Source organism: Anastrepha obliqua, chromosome 3 (assembly GCF_027943255.1).
Source record: "Anastrepha obliqua isolate idAnaObli1 chromosome 3, idAnaObli1_1.0, whole genome shotgun sequence".
In the NCBI taxonomy this organism is placed as follows: domain Eukaryota; kingdom Metazoa; phylum Arthropoda; class Insecta; order Diptera; family Tephritidae; genus Anastrepha; species Anastrepha obliqua.
The window spans coordinates 80,172,919-80,186,505 of record NC_072894.1 but is presented as its reverse complement, the minus strand read 5'-3'; the positions used below and the strand labels follow the sequence as shown (position 1 = coordinate 80,186,505).

Below are 13,587 nucleotides of genomic sequence, written 5' to 3'. Positions count from 1 at the left end.
CGTCTTCGAGCTATCTCTCCCAGAAGGTCGTCCTCTTCTTTGGCCTCCAACAGGGCGCAATTCAACTGCCTTCTGAGTTGTTATCTCCTTGGGCATTCTAAAGTCGAAGCCATCTTATGCTTTGTGATTTTATACATAAATCTTATCACAATTTCGTGTTTTGCTAAAAGTTTCAGCTCATGATTATACCTTATTCTTATATTTTTGGTAAAATTTTTCTTTCGAATACCATTAACTGATTAATGTCAGTGGTTTCTAGCGTCCATAGTTCGCAACCATAAGTTAGCACAGGGCGGATCAAGCTTTTGTATATCCTTAACTTTTGGTCGCGACATAATAACTTAATTTGCTGGTAAAACTATGTCATTTATTGTCAATGACATATTCTTATTGGCCGATATTTTGATACCCAAATAGGTAAATTCTTGAACATACTCGAATACCTAATTTCCCATCAGCAGGTCATCATGTCTTAAACCGAAGCTGGACCGGCCATAAATTTAGTTTTTTCTGTATTAATTCTTAGCCCGGTAGTTCGTACTTTTTTCTAGTTTTTTAAACGGACTCTGTAACTCACTCCTGCTTTTCGCCATGATAAGTATATCATCTACATATGCACAAAAAGGTGGAACGGCTTGTTGTATAAAGTCCCATTTGGATTTAGTTCGGTAATTGCTGCGTGCAGGACCAGGTTGAATAAAAATGTTGATAAATCGTCTCCCTGTTTAACTGTTGAACTCCCGATGTAATGGGAAATGATTCAGAACACTCCCCTTGCACAATGACCTTCGCCGTGGTACGTCTGTCCAGTTTGTGATTCGCAATTTCTGCAGGTCAGATCTCAACAATCCAGCGTTGTAAGCGTCTATGGAACGCAACCCTGTTTTTGGCACTCTGCACAAGTGCCCTAACCTTCTTATTCTTTGACTTTTTATGAAAAGCATCTGATTCGATATGTTCCGTCATTCAGGCGAAAGGAACCATTTATGGTATTTTTCGTAGTGCCTTTCTTTCAAATCTCAGTATTTGGGTGGTGTCTGTTGCCTTAAGTATTCATGCATCGCTGCTGTATGCTAGTATGGGCTTCACTAGCACTTTATACATTTTCATCTTTTGAGCTCTTGATTGTGATCAAGATTTGAATAGCTTTAAGTGAGCGAAGAAAGCCTTATATAAACACGGCAATATTGCTACAGAAACATATGTCAGCGGATGGATGTATACTTACTTACTTGCTTATTTAGCGCTACAACCGTGTGTCGGTTTTGGCCGAATCAAAAATGGCGCGCCAGCTGTTTCTGTCTTGCGGTCGTTGGTGCCAGCTGGAAATCTCGAATGAAGATAGGTCCTGCAGCATTTGGTCTTTCCAACGGAGATGTGGTCTTCCTATTCCACGCCTTCCTTTTTGGGGTACCGTGATTCACCTTGCTTGAGCGTATTTTTTCATACAGTTGACATGGCCAAGTCATGTTTTTACACGCTTAACTATGTCCATGACCCTATATAGCTCATACAACTCGCTGTTCCACCGTACGCAGTACTCCTCACTAACGCGGAGGGGGCCAAAGATTTTACGCAGATTTTTTCTCTCGAAGGCTCTCAAAACTTTTTTAACCGCTGTTGACATCGTCCATGCTTCTGTGCCATATAATAGGACGGGGATGACGAGCGTTTTGTAGAGTGCCAGTTTAGTCCTTCGAGAGAGAGCTCTACTTCTCGTTTGCCTACTGAGCCCAGCGGATGTAGAGCCCGAAGAATTTAAGCTTTTTAACTGGCTTTATGTGCTTTTCAATTCATTCATTTTCTCTATGTTAATGCCAGAATCACTTCCAAGGCTGAATTTTTCTTTATTTCCTACCTACAAATTTATGCGCCAAATATTGCAAAGTTTTATTTATTCATTTTTTATTTAATTTTTTACTTATAAAGCACAAAGTTTCAAACTTTTTACAAAATTTAAAAAATTCAATAAATTTTCATCAAGGAATTCAAACCTTTTGTCAGAACTTTTAGAAAAATTTTGTTGTCCATTCAATTCTGGCATAATTTGGGGCCAGTGGCTCAAGACTCGCGTGGATTTTTGATACGTTTTCTTGTTGACAATGTTATGCATATAACAATTGCTCCAAATATTTATATGGAAAAAATACACTTGACCGCGGCAAAAAAAAAAAAAAAATAAAATAAAATATCCAAAATCAATGTAATATTTGAGCCTCTTCAAACTTACACTTTACTATATTTGAATTGAATGGGCTATAAAATTGTGCACCCAGAAGTTTCTCAAGGAGTCTGATTAAAAGTTGCAAATTTTTACGATATTTTTTTCGAATTTTTTTGAAAAGTTTGGAGCTTTGATTTATAAGCTTTTTGCTATACGATGGATCAAATATATTTTTAAACAAAATTAACAAAAAAATTCAGCTCGAAACATATTGCGAATATTGTGAAAAGATAAAGTGACTTAATTATATGAGCACAAGTGTATGTCTATATAGTCAAGTAAATAAGATGCATCGCGCATTAAGAATTTAACAAATATTTGCAAAAGCAGCTTACGGTTTATCAGCCACAGTTTAGCGTCAGATATCAACTTACGCCAACTACTTTCGCATAATTCTGTAACTGCATGGGCATCAAGTTGGCACATGCGTATGTATGTGGGAGTGTGTGGGCGAAGGTGTGCTTTCGAATGCATTGCAGTTAATTGGAGCAGCCGTCTTTGTTTTTGACACGTGTACGTAAACTTGCTGCAGTGGCAAGTAATTATTGCAATGCTTGACTAAGTCGCTGTCGCCCTCATAAAGTTGATTATGACTCGTGTTTAGTCTAGTGAGTTTAGTTGTAAGTTTTCGTGATAAGTCGAAAAAATTGGTTGAAGTGCTGTTGAAGCGTGCAAATATTTAAAGTAAAATACAAAGAAAAAAAATAAAAATAAAATAAAGTTGACTGAAAGGTTGCGAAACCAAGTGGCATAAAATTTCTTTTGATTTTAATTACAAAAAAAAATCTTTGTACTTACACTTGTTTTTAAATGTTAATTCAGGGGTCTGATCTTTTTTCTGTTTTTAGTTAAGGGAAGGCAAATAAAAAAAAAAGCCTCAATAAAATCAGAACTAAGCGCTAACAGCTAAAAATGGCTGCTTGACAAAGTTTTGAATTGACAATTTTTCACCAAGTGTTTTCTATTTCACATCATTAAAAAATGATATGTTCTAAAATAGTTTTAAAAACTAGCATGTCTTTTTCGCTTAATCCAAAACTACCTAATTAAGAATTACATTTATTTTAGGATGGAATACAAAAAAAGTGGAGCTCAATTGAAAGCCAACATTTTTTAGGAGAAACGAAATCGCTATAAGATCTGTAAATGCTTGGTGTATAATGAGAGAGAGGGGACCGTCTTTTGATACCAGTCGATGGTAGCAGTCGACAGCACACTTGACTTTTTATATGCATTCTTGTTAGAGGCGCCGGGAAAATGAGTGAAAATCGATCTGCGAGGATTTGTTGTATCGCATTCAGGGCAACAGCTGAGCTGGGTTAAGCCGGGTAATCACTAGAGATAAGGCCAGACCTGAATGACGGTGCTGAAGGGGTTTATTGTGGAGGACTGCCAATCATAGGAGCTAAGTTGATATCATTGTGAATATTTAACGATATTATTTTCGATAAGCTTTACTCTTAGCTTGTTTGTATTTAATTGAAAAATACCTGGAACTTAACTGCCATAGTTTATACTGTTCATACTTCGAGAGTTTTAATAAATTGGAACTCTAGCAGATGACTAACTCGGAACCAACTGATGATAATGACAGTAAATGTTTATGTTTTTGAAGTGAAAACTTCTTTAGAATCGTTGGGAGTGATTTGAGAAAAAGTGAAACGAAAAAAGCGACCCTCTTGGCTACGAAGCGTTATATTATATGTTGATATAAACGTAGCGACGAATTAAATAACTTTTAGGCCAGCGCCGACAGCATGGCGCGGTAGCCGAGCGACTAGCAATGTGAGCTTCCGATCCAAAATCCTTGGTTCGAATCACAAGAAAAAAATTTTTTTTATACAGTTATTTTATTTTATTTTATGATATGTTTATGAGGAGCTTTTTTTCATGGCAGAAATACACTCGGTGTTTTGCCATTGCCTGCTGAGGGGTGAGCGCTATTAGAAAAATAGTTTTCCTTAATTTTGGTGTTTTCACCGAGATTCTAACTGACGTTCTCTCTGTGAATTCTGAATAGTAGTCACGCACCAACCCATTCGGCTACGGCGTTTGTTTAATTTTACTGATGCAAAAATGAGGGAAAATATTTGAATAAAGTTTGCTTACTGTTTACACATTTTCCAAAGGTGGCGGAGAACAAAAAAAAAAGTCGATTTTCAAAAAAAAACGAGTGCATATGTGTAATTGTGTTAGAGTTTCGGTCACGCCCCAGCAAAACCTGCGTGCATATGTGTTTGTAACATTCAAAAAAATGTAATTGTGTTAGAGTTTCGGTCACGCAGGTTTTGCTGGGGACGCTCATAATAGCAACCGCGTGTGTATTTTTATATTCGTAAATATTTTCATTTTTAAATATTTACCGCAATTATGCCGAAAAATAATGCAGAAAAGTGTCGTGAATATCGACAGAAAAAAAATCAATAAATAGCATCACGGAATTCATTCACGAAAATTTAATAAAGTATACACCAGAAGTATCGCGGATACTTAGAAAAGATTACGATAAAGTTCCAATGATTTTAAGTGGCGATTTTAACGTAAATTTTGCATTGGACACAGCGGTTCCTTCAATTGACTTTTTCAATACAACATTCAATTTAAAAATGTGTAACAATCGCACTGAATCGACAACACGATCAAAAACAACATTTGACGCGGTATTTCAAAGATATGTTGACAACATCGAAACCAAAGCATTTGTATCATATTTTAGCTATCATAAGCCACTCGTATCATTTGTTGAAATTGAAAACATTGAGGATGAATAATAATAAAATGAAGAAAATAAAATATGAACTTTATAGCAATATTATAATGAACCTATAATTATCCCGCCCCTAATGCTGCTTTCGTCTCATTCTCTCTCAGTTTGTTTTACGGAAGGTTTCACTTCTATCGCGTCTAACCGTTAGACTGGTATTTTTTTTTTTGTTATACATTCTGTAAAAGAAGTAACTGGAAATGGTCTATAAAACGCAAAATAATTATTTAATCATCAACATTTATTTTGTCACCTTCAAAATAGGCTTTACTCGAAGGAATACACATATGCCAACGATTAGTCCAGTCATCACAGCACCTTTTAAACGCGTTTGAAGAGATCTTTTTCAGCTCCTTCAGCGATTTCTCCTTAATGGCCTCTTTAGACTCGATTTAAGTTTTAGGAAAAGGAAAAAGTCACAGAGGGCTAAATCCGGTGAATACGGTAGTTGTTCGATGATATTTATCGAATTTTTGGTCAAAAAAGTGTTCACAATATGAACCTTGTGAGACGGTGTCTGATCATGGTGCAAGATTCATGAGTTTTCTTTCCACAAATTGGGTCGTTTACTACGCACATTCTCTCTCAAACGCCGCATAACTTGCAAATAATATTCTTTATTTATCGTAGAATGATTTGGAACGAGGAAAACGAGTAGCATGACTTTCACTTTTGACCGACTTTGACATAGTTCCTTGGGTTCCGGCTCATGTGGATAGCACCATTCAGGCAACTGATGGTGTATGCGTATTGATTCATGAGACACGGTAAGGTCACGAGCTATCTCCTTCAATCCCTTATTGTATATGTACTCGTATGTTGTTTTGATTAAAATAAAGAATGTTCAAAATCTATTCATTCTTATTTAAAATCACTAAATGGCTACGTCAAGTCGTCCGAATGGATACAAACGTTCCAGTTCTGGAAGTATTCGATGCTGGTACCCGTGGTACCCTCATGAAGAGAAAGGCCTTCTCTATTTAGGAGAAGAAAGACTTGGCTTCGCTTGGTGTCTCCAACAGGCGTCGGTTAGTGCGAGAGAGAAACTACTGGCGCGCTTTGTTAAACTCGGCCAAAATCGCTTAAGCGGTCCTAGCGCAAATCGAAAAGAAGAAGAATATCATTACATTACATTGTCTGAAGTTTTTCATTGACCGCCGAGGGGTGACCGCTGTTAGAAAATACTTTTTCTATGTGCAATATCGACAGGAAATTAAAATTATAATAGGTGCGCAACTAAGTTCTCGTTTTTTTTTTTTATGAAAATACAACTTTATGCTAAAAAAATGGTTAGAAGTGAATCATTGAAAGTATTGCCCATCGCTGGCTACTACTTTTTCCCATCTTTCGGGTAGATTCGTATACCGTCGCGGTAAAACTGTTCATCTTTTAAGGATATCCTCGGATCAAGCAATTTTTTGATGTCTTCATATGAATGGAACTGCTAGTCTGCTAGACCATGTGCCATCGATCGGAACAGGTGATAATCGGACGGCGCAATATCTGTGTTTCCAGGTAGGTTTTTACGCGTTTGGCAACATGAGAACGAGCGTTGTCAAGCTGTAGAATCACTTTTTCATGCCCCTTCGCGTATTGCGGCCGCTTCTCGCGCAGTGCTCGGCTCAACCGCATCAATTGAAGTCGATACCGATCCCCAGTTTCAACAGTTCATAATAAATAATACAAAATTGGTCCCACCAAATATATAGCATAACCTTCGCAGCGTGAATATTTGGCCGAGGCGACGACTTGTAAGCATGACCGGGCAGTCCCCATCATTTTCTTTTCTTTGGATTGCTGTAATGAATCCATTTTTTGCCGCTGGAGCAGTTGTTGACAGGCGAAAAAACGCCGTTCAACAACCCTTGGTTTTAACTCATAAGGAGTCCAAGTCCCCTGTTTCTGAATCATTCCCAAAGCATGCAATCGCTTGAAAATGGATTGGCGGGTAACTCCTAATACTGAAGCAAGCTCTTCTTGCATTTGACACGGATCCTCATTGAGCAATGCTCCCAATTCAGCGTCTTCGAAGGTTTTTGGCCTTCCTTCATGCAGACGGTCGCCAACATTAACATCACCGGCTTTGAAGCGACGGAATTAATCTCGGCACGTTGTTTCACTTAAAGCAGCATCTCCATAAGCTTTTTGTAGTTCTCGATGCGTACGCCGGCTAAATGTTTTTTTCGAATGAAAGAGGAAAATCAACACTTCCCGCAAATGACGATTATTCGGCACAAAATCAGACATTTTCATAAAACCAAAAGTATATGATACCACCACAAAATCACTAATATGTATGTCGAAGCAGTTTGTTTACCATTTGTCTTAGCTTGGTTTATGATGTTTAGGTTATGTTAGAATCGACTAGCACACACTGCTGGTGGCATCTATTGACAAACAGCGGGAACTTAGTTGCGCACTTAATTAAATTATAAAAACAAATTACAGCATTTTTTAACAACTTTAAACATGCACTTTATTATCGTAAAATTTGATGGACTGTAAAACTGCATACCAAAAATCTTTCTAAAAATTCTTATTAAAAATTGTGGAATTGAGATAAAAACTTCGCGGAAATTTTCTAATTTGGAAATTTGGATTTACATTGTTTTTGTTAGACAATGAGCTATACCGTTACACAAAAATAATAAACGTTTAAATAAAAAGAAAAAAATAAATAGTCAAAAAAACAAAAAAAAAAAAAAAATTGATGTGTAGTTCAAATACATACTTCTGGTATTTCTAAAACAAAATATTGGGCTCATTGAGCTTTTAATAATTTTAAAAAAGTTATGCGTTGGCAAGAGTACCGAAATGCAATAAACAAACATATTTATCAATAAATATGCTGGGATCAGCATTCAACGCTAATACGAGTATTGGCAACCCTATAATGCATATGCAAATTGAAATGATTTTAAACTGATCGAGCGTACCCTTTTCCTCAAAGCTATAATTAATTCTTATATGTTAATGCAAGTATGAACCAATTAAGAAAATATGTAAGTACGTAGATATCTGTGGAGCGCTTTACGCTGCTGCATACACCCACCTACAAATACATACATGTGTATTTATATACACTTGCATACACCCATATACACATAGGTATGTATGTAGTACATGCAGCCGTTGTAAGTTGATAACTTATCACACAATGACAGACAAAAAAATATCAGTCGTTATGCATACCTACATCTGTGTGCATAAGCAGCGCGCGAACAGCTGACAGCCGGCACAAAACTTGTCAACCTTCAACGAGCGGTTCGTTGAAATTCGACGTCACGATCAGGTTTTAATATTATATGCCCAAACGTTTCTTGCATATTTAATTGTACGGTAAGTTTGTAGTACATGCACACGCACATATCGAACACAACCATGCTCCATTGACTTGGTCGTGTAGCGTAGAACTATGAGAAAATGTTAACAAAAAAAATTTAAAAAAAAAAAATAGAAACGTCAAATGCCAATCAAGAGAACTTTTTACACCTTCACCTTTACTGCTCTGAGTACGAGAGCAGGTACGTTATCCGCATTCTCGCTTGTTTTTCACTTGCATTTGCCGCTCCTTCATTGTTTGCGTCACTCTGAGATTGTGCTCACCCGTTCGCGCTCATCACCGTTCACAACCAATGATCGTCGCACTTGAATTGTTTTATTTGTACCATAGTTCTGAACGTACACTCACTCCGCGCTAACGTTTCCATCGCACACGGCTGTGAATTTCGCGCTTCAGCAAACTAGAAAATATCTTTTATCGAAGGTATTTCATTTAGTGATTAGTGATTCATTAAAAAAAAAAGAAAAGTGTATTAAAATTGGATTTCATGACAAATAGCGATTACAATATAAATTACCTTCATATGTACCTATTAGTTTTGCTTAGTGCATTTACAATATGTAAAAATTCATAGTTTGTCAGTCATTTGTGATTTCAAGAATTTTCCGCGTTATCGCTGGTTTATGAGGCGGTAGTGGTAATCTGGATTTTTTTATCTGGCGTGGCCGAGCGTTTGTTTACACGTGTATCACTTCTCTAGCACGTGGCTGGACTGGAGGCCACTTCATGCATATGAGACATATATACATAGGCACATATATACATATGTACATATATAAGTTTTAGTGAACTGTGTAATTTAGTGGTTAAAGTGTTGTACGCCTTTTGAATTTAGCCCAATTTTTTGTAAAAGATTCATGATTTCTCTGTGTAACGTAATGTGTTGCTATGCGTTTACTGTGTTTTTATATTACTTATTTACGTACATACATATGTGCATATATTTCTTTTGTTCTTTGTGGATTTGAATGTAGGCGTTTTTATTGGTGGCACACTTATACTCGTATACATATACTTATACACAGGGTGATCCATATAGTGGTTTCTTTTAAAGAAAACACATTTGCAAACATACATTTGTTTTTGGTAAATTGTGAGTTTATTTGAAAGAGCCAACATTCGCTTTATTTATGGATCACAATTCCATTGATGTGGCTGCCTCGGTTGGCTTCACGGTAGTGCATCCTGTTCACCTAGTTCTCCAAGACATTGGGGACGGTTTCTGGTTCTATCTCACGAACGGCTTGCTCGATATTCACCTTAAGTGCCTTAATCATTAGTACGTTTTTCGCCTATCATCGGTCTTTCACTGCACCTTACACAAAAAGTCTAAAGGGGTCAAATTACAGCTCGGAGTTGGCCAATTAACAGCCTGATCGCCTATTTAACACGATTACCGAACTTATGATGCGTGGGATGACACGTTATCCTGCTGAAACCAAAGATCGTTCAAGTCCAATGTTTTTAATTTTTGGCCACTCAATTTTTAGCTCACCGTTGACCGAAATGGTGTTTCCAGTAGCTCTTTCAAAGAAAAATAAGCCAATTATGGCATCACTCTAAACTGCGTACCAAACTGCCACTTTTCTCGACGATCACGTGGGGTTTTTCGAATCCCATGCGATGCGCTAGTTTTGCTTGTTAAGGGGGTGGTAGGGTTTAGCGCTAAAAAACACTTTTTTTTTTAATTTTTTACAGAAATATGGCTTAAGATACTTTAATAAAATCAGTTGCATGTTATTGTACATCTTTTCAATAAGTTTTTAAAAAATATTAATAATAAAATATTGACAAATAAGCCCATGGCAGAGTTTTTTTGGAGATATGTTTTTCGAGAGGTGCTCTGCGGTGCCAATCGGCATTCGTCGTAGAATCATCTGAAACCAAAAAAGTCGAATTTTTCAGTTAAAGTATGACGTAATGCGCCCCCCCACATGAATAAATTTTTTTTTTTAATTTTTGTAGTTTTGGTGGCAAAAAAACGTAAAACGAGCATTTTTGGCGAAAAATTTCGCCATATTTGTAAGTGAAAAACAACCTTAAAAAAAAAAAAAAATAAAAAAAAAACAGTGTGGGGGGGGAAGTATTTTTGATTTAGAAAACGTGTGCCAAATTTGAAAAGAATCGGTTGAATAGTTTCGGAGTTGTGATTGGCACCGACTTTTAAGAAGTCGTTTCGGGAAAAACGCGTTTGAAAAAATGACTCTGAAAAATTATCTATGCTCCGCATTCGAGGTAGAGTGCCTACAAAGGCTATAACTTTGAGAGTTCTGCTCCGATCCACTTAAAATTTTGACACAACATTCTTGAAATGATTTACTATAAGATGAGTGAAGAAAAAAATTTCGATTTTGTGAGTAGCATCTTGAAGCAGGTCTCCTCTTTCTTCTCTGTTCTTCGCACTGATCTCTCCATCCGCAAACTGGGATTTGAGGGTTGTGTTAGGGCTATCGCCGTATTGCAGCTCTCTTCTGGTGAACTCCTGTAAGGAGGAACTCAAACATCTCGATCGAGCAGGAAACATCTCCCTTATCTGGGTTCCTGGGCACAGGAATATAGAGGAAAATGAAATTGCCGACGAGCTGGCCAGGAAGGGGTCGACAGAACCGGTTTCAGCTGTCCCCATCGCAGATATCGGTGTCCCTTTGTCCGTTGTTTCTAAGAAAAGTGCTAGACAGATGGAAGTCTGTCTCATCGTGCGCTATTTCGAAAACACTATGGCCCCAATACGATAGAAACAGAACGCTTAAGGTGATGGGAATTCCCCGCCATTCAATTTCCAAACTCATTGCGGTGTTCACTGGCCACTGAGTGATCGGTACGCATGCGGAGATGCTTGGAATTCCGTACAACCCCTACTGCAGAAGCTGTGGGGATCCTAGAGAGAAAGAGACTGTTGAACATTTTCTCTGCAAATGTCCGGCTCTGGCGGCTAGACGCCTGAGATTCCTTAGCATGCCCTTTGGGAATGACTTGAAGAAATTCTCCAGCCTAGATCCCTTTTCTCTCCTCCACTACATCAACAGCACTGGATGGCTGTAGAAGGTTTCCTTTTCCCACAAATTTTTCATTGCACAGGTAATGGTCCACATTATGGTATCAAAACGGCACGTAAGTGCTACTTGGAGTGTGCCTGTGGCACTCTTGCCATTTTACCTACCTACCTAGACAGCTTCCGAATATCTTTTCACTGGTTCGCAGATACTTGCCCCGGAATTTTCCTCGATGAGAGATCCGCCCGCCCAGTTTAGTCTTGAAGAGTTTGAAAACTGAACGTCGGTAGCACCATATCCCATAGCATTGAGATCTCTAGAGTTAGTTCAACAAGAAACATCTTGCGATATTGATGAAGGCCTGAGCCAATGGTAGCTTTGGTTGGTCTTAGATACTATATTTTATGAGGTTTGCACTCCGACCTCATGGTGTTCTGTGCCTTTTGGTTGTTCTGGTGAGTTCTGGAAGCATCTGATCGGATCTAACTGAGCTACCTTGAGATATATCCTACCTGTTACAGATTCAGAATAATTATTAGCTATCTGCAATTTGTGCCAGTACAAATTTCCTTTTCCGTAGTCCGAAGATTGAAATCTCAAAACTGATTGCAATAAAAAAATTGAATGACTACTCTCGAAGGTGCCATAAAAAATAAGCTTTGAATTTTGCATATAGGAAAATAGGCATAGGACACTTGCGCGTGCGCATAAACAGTACTAAAAATAAATATCAGCCCCTTGCGTGCGACTGTTTACTACTAAGAATACAATCAATGCAGGGAGCATATGAAATATTGAATAACAGTAACAATAAGGTGTCAATTACAATTGCATGTATGTGCATAGGTGTGTGTGCATAGTAAACTTTATTGAGGCCAAAATTAAACCAGTGATAGTAGCGCTGTGCGGTCGCTTTTTATTTAGCTGCCTGATATAATCCATAAAAAATCACTTGATATTCAATTCATTGAGTTACATAGTACGTACGTATGTATGTATAAGTACGAGCACATATTTAAAAAGGGAAATATCCACATAATATTCATGAAGCTTATTTAGTCACATTTTCAATAATGTTGATGTTAATTTGTGACTCGTACATAAGGACTTGCACAGGGTCGTCGAGAATATAAATCTGGAATATTAAATTTAAAATGAAAAGTAATGGAAATGAACTAAAGGGATTACAGATTTTCCAATTTAAAATTATTTTTTGCAATCTCCGCAAGCTGCAAGCTGAATCACTTGCATGCACGAACCAGCACTTCTTTGATCCTCATCTACATAATGGTGGTCTTCGGAGCGAATTTAGTGTTAAGAAGCTGTGGTTTAACACCCGTCGGCATGTACCACTAGTGGTACTTTGAGACCTGTTCCATTGGACGGCTTGTACCGTTGGTGGTACATACGCAATTGTCTCATCGGGCGATTTTCTGAGAATGCTGGTAACGGTTTTCTGAGAAAAAAGGAGAGAAATAGTTTACATCTAACGCAGGCATAGTCGGCAGCTCTCACTGAGCGATATGCAATTACGTTTACAACTCCGAAACAATCTTGGAGTTACAGAGCCGCCAGAGGCCGAGAACAACTAATTCGATCGCCGGCGGGAATGTCTTAACCTTTGCTTCAACTAAGCTCCCCACGAAATAATCAAAGGGATTGCAGTACGAGCTTGAAGGTGGCTACAAATCCGGCAATTAGTGGCAGGGAATGTTGCTGTCGACCCAATCCCTAGTCTTGCTTTACATGTGAGCAACTTGAGAAGCCTTGTTGATAAGCAATAAGCGGTTCCAGATGGCAAAAAACATGCAATGCAAATCATCTTGCGCAGCTAAAATAATTTTTGATCAAACAACGGTCATATCTTTCGTTAACTTTCGCATGTTTTACTAAGGATGCTAGTTAGTTTTCTCTTTCAATCTATCGACGAATTAAGCCGTGCATTTTCGATTACATTTCTTACGGTGCCTTGTTCGATTAGAGAATATAGCTAGGAACGATAGATTACAAGGTTTGGCGTATTCACACTTATTCACACACTCGTCTAATCACTCGTTGTTCACACGGCAAATAAGTAACATTAGTAAGTGTTGCATCGATTTTCTATTTTATATCGCGAACACAATCTCAGTTTTGGCATCAACGTTGATAGATTACAAGGTTTGGTCATTCAAAGAGTGGGAGTAACTTCGGCTGTCATGTCATCGGATACTCGGCTTTAGAATTCTGTCGCTCATTTCTCACGTATTCAGGCACTCGTGCA

At 37.9% G+C, this 13,587-nt stretch overlaps 1 protein-coding gene across 3 annotated transcripts in view; it reads left to right on the top strand.

Annotated features, from left to right (window-relative positions):
* Positions 1–13,587, top strand: part of LOC129241860 (putative phospholipase B-like lamina ancestor) — an 86,665-nt gene that overhangs the window by 40,030 nt on the left and 33,048 nt on the right. The window contains exon 1 of one of the 3 annotated variants that reach the window (XM_054878401.1): positions 8,645–8,754. The exons of the other annotated variants lie outside the window; for them this stretch is intronic. The gene's annotated coding sequence lies outside the window, so the exon portion shown is untranslated. Of the gene's footprint in view, positions 1–8,644; positions 8,755–13,587 lie in introns of those variants that run through there. 3 annotated transcript variants of the gene reach the window in all.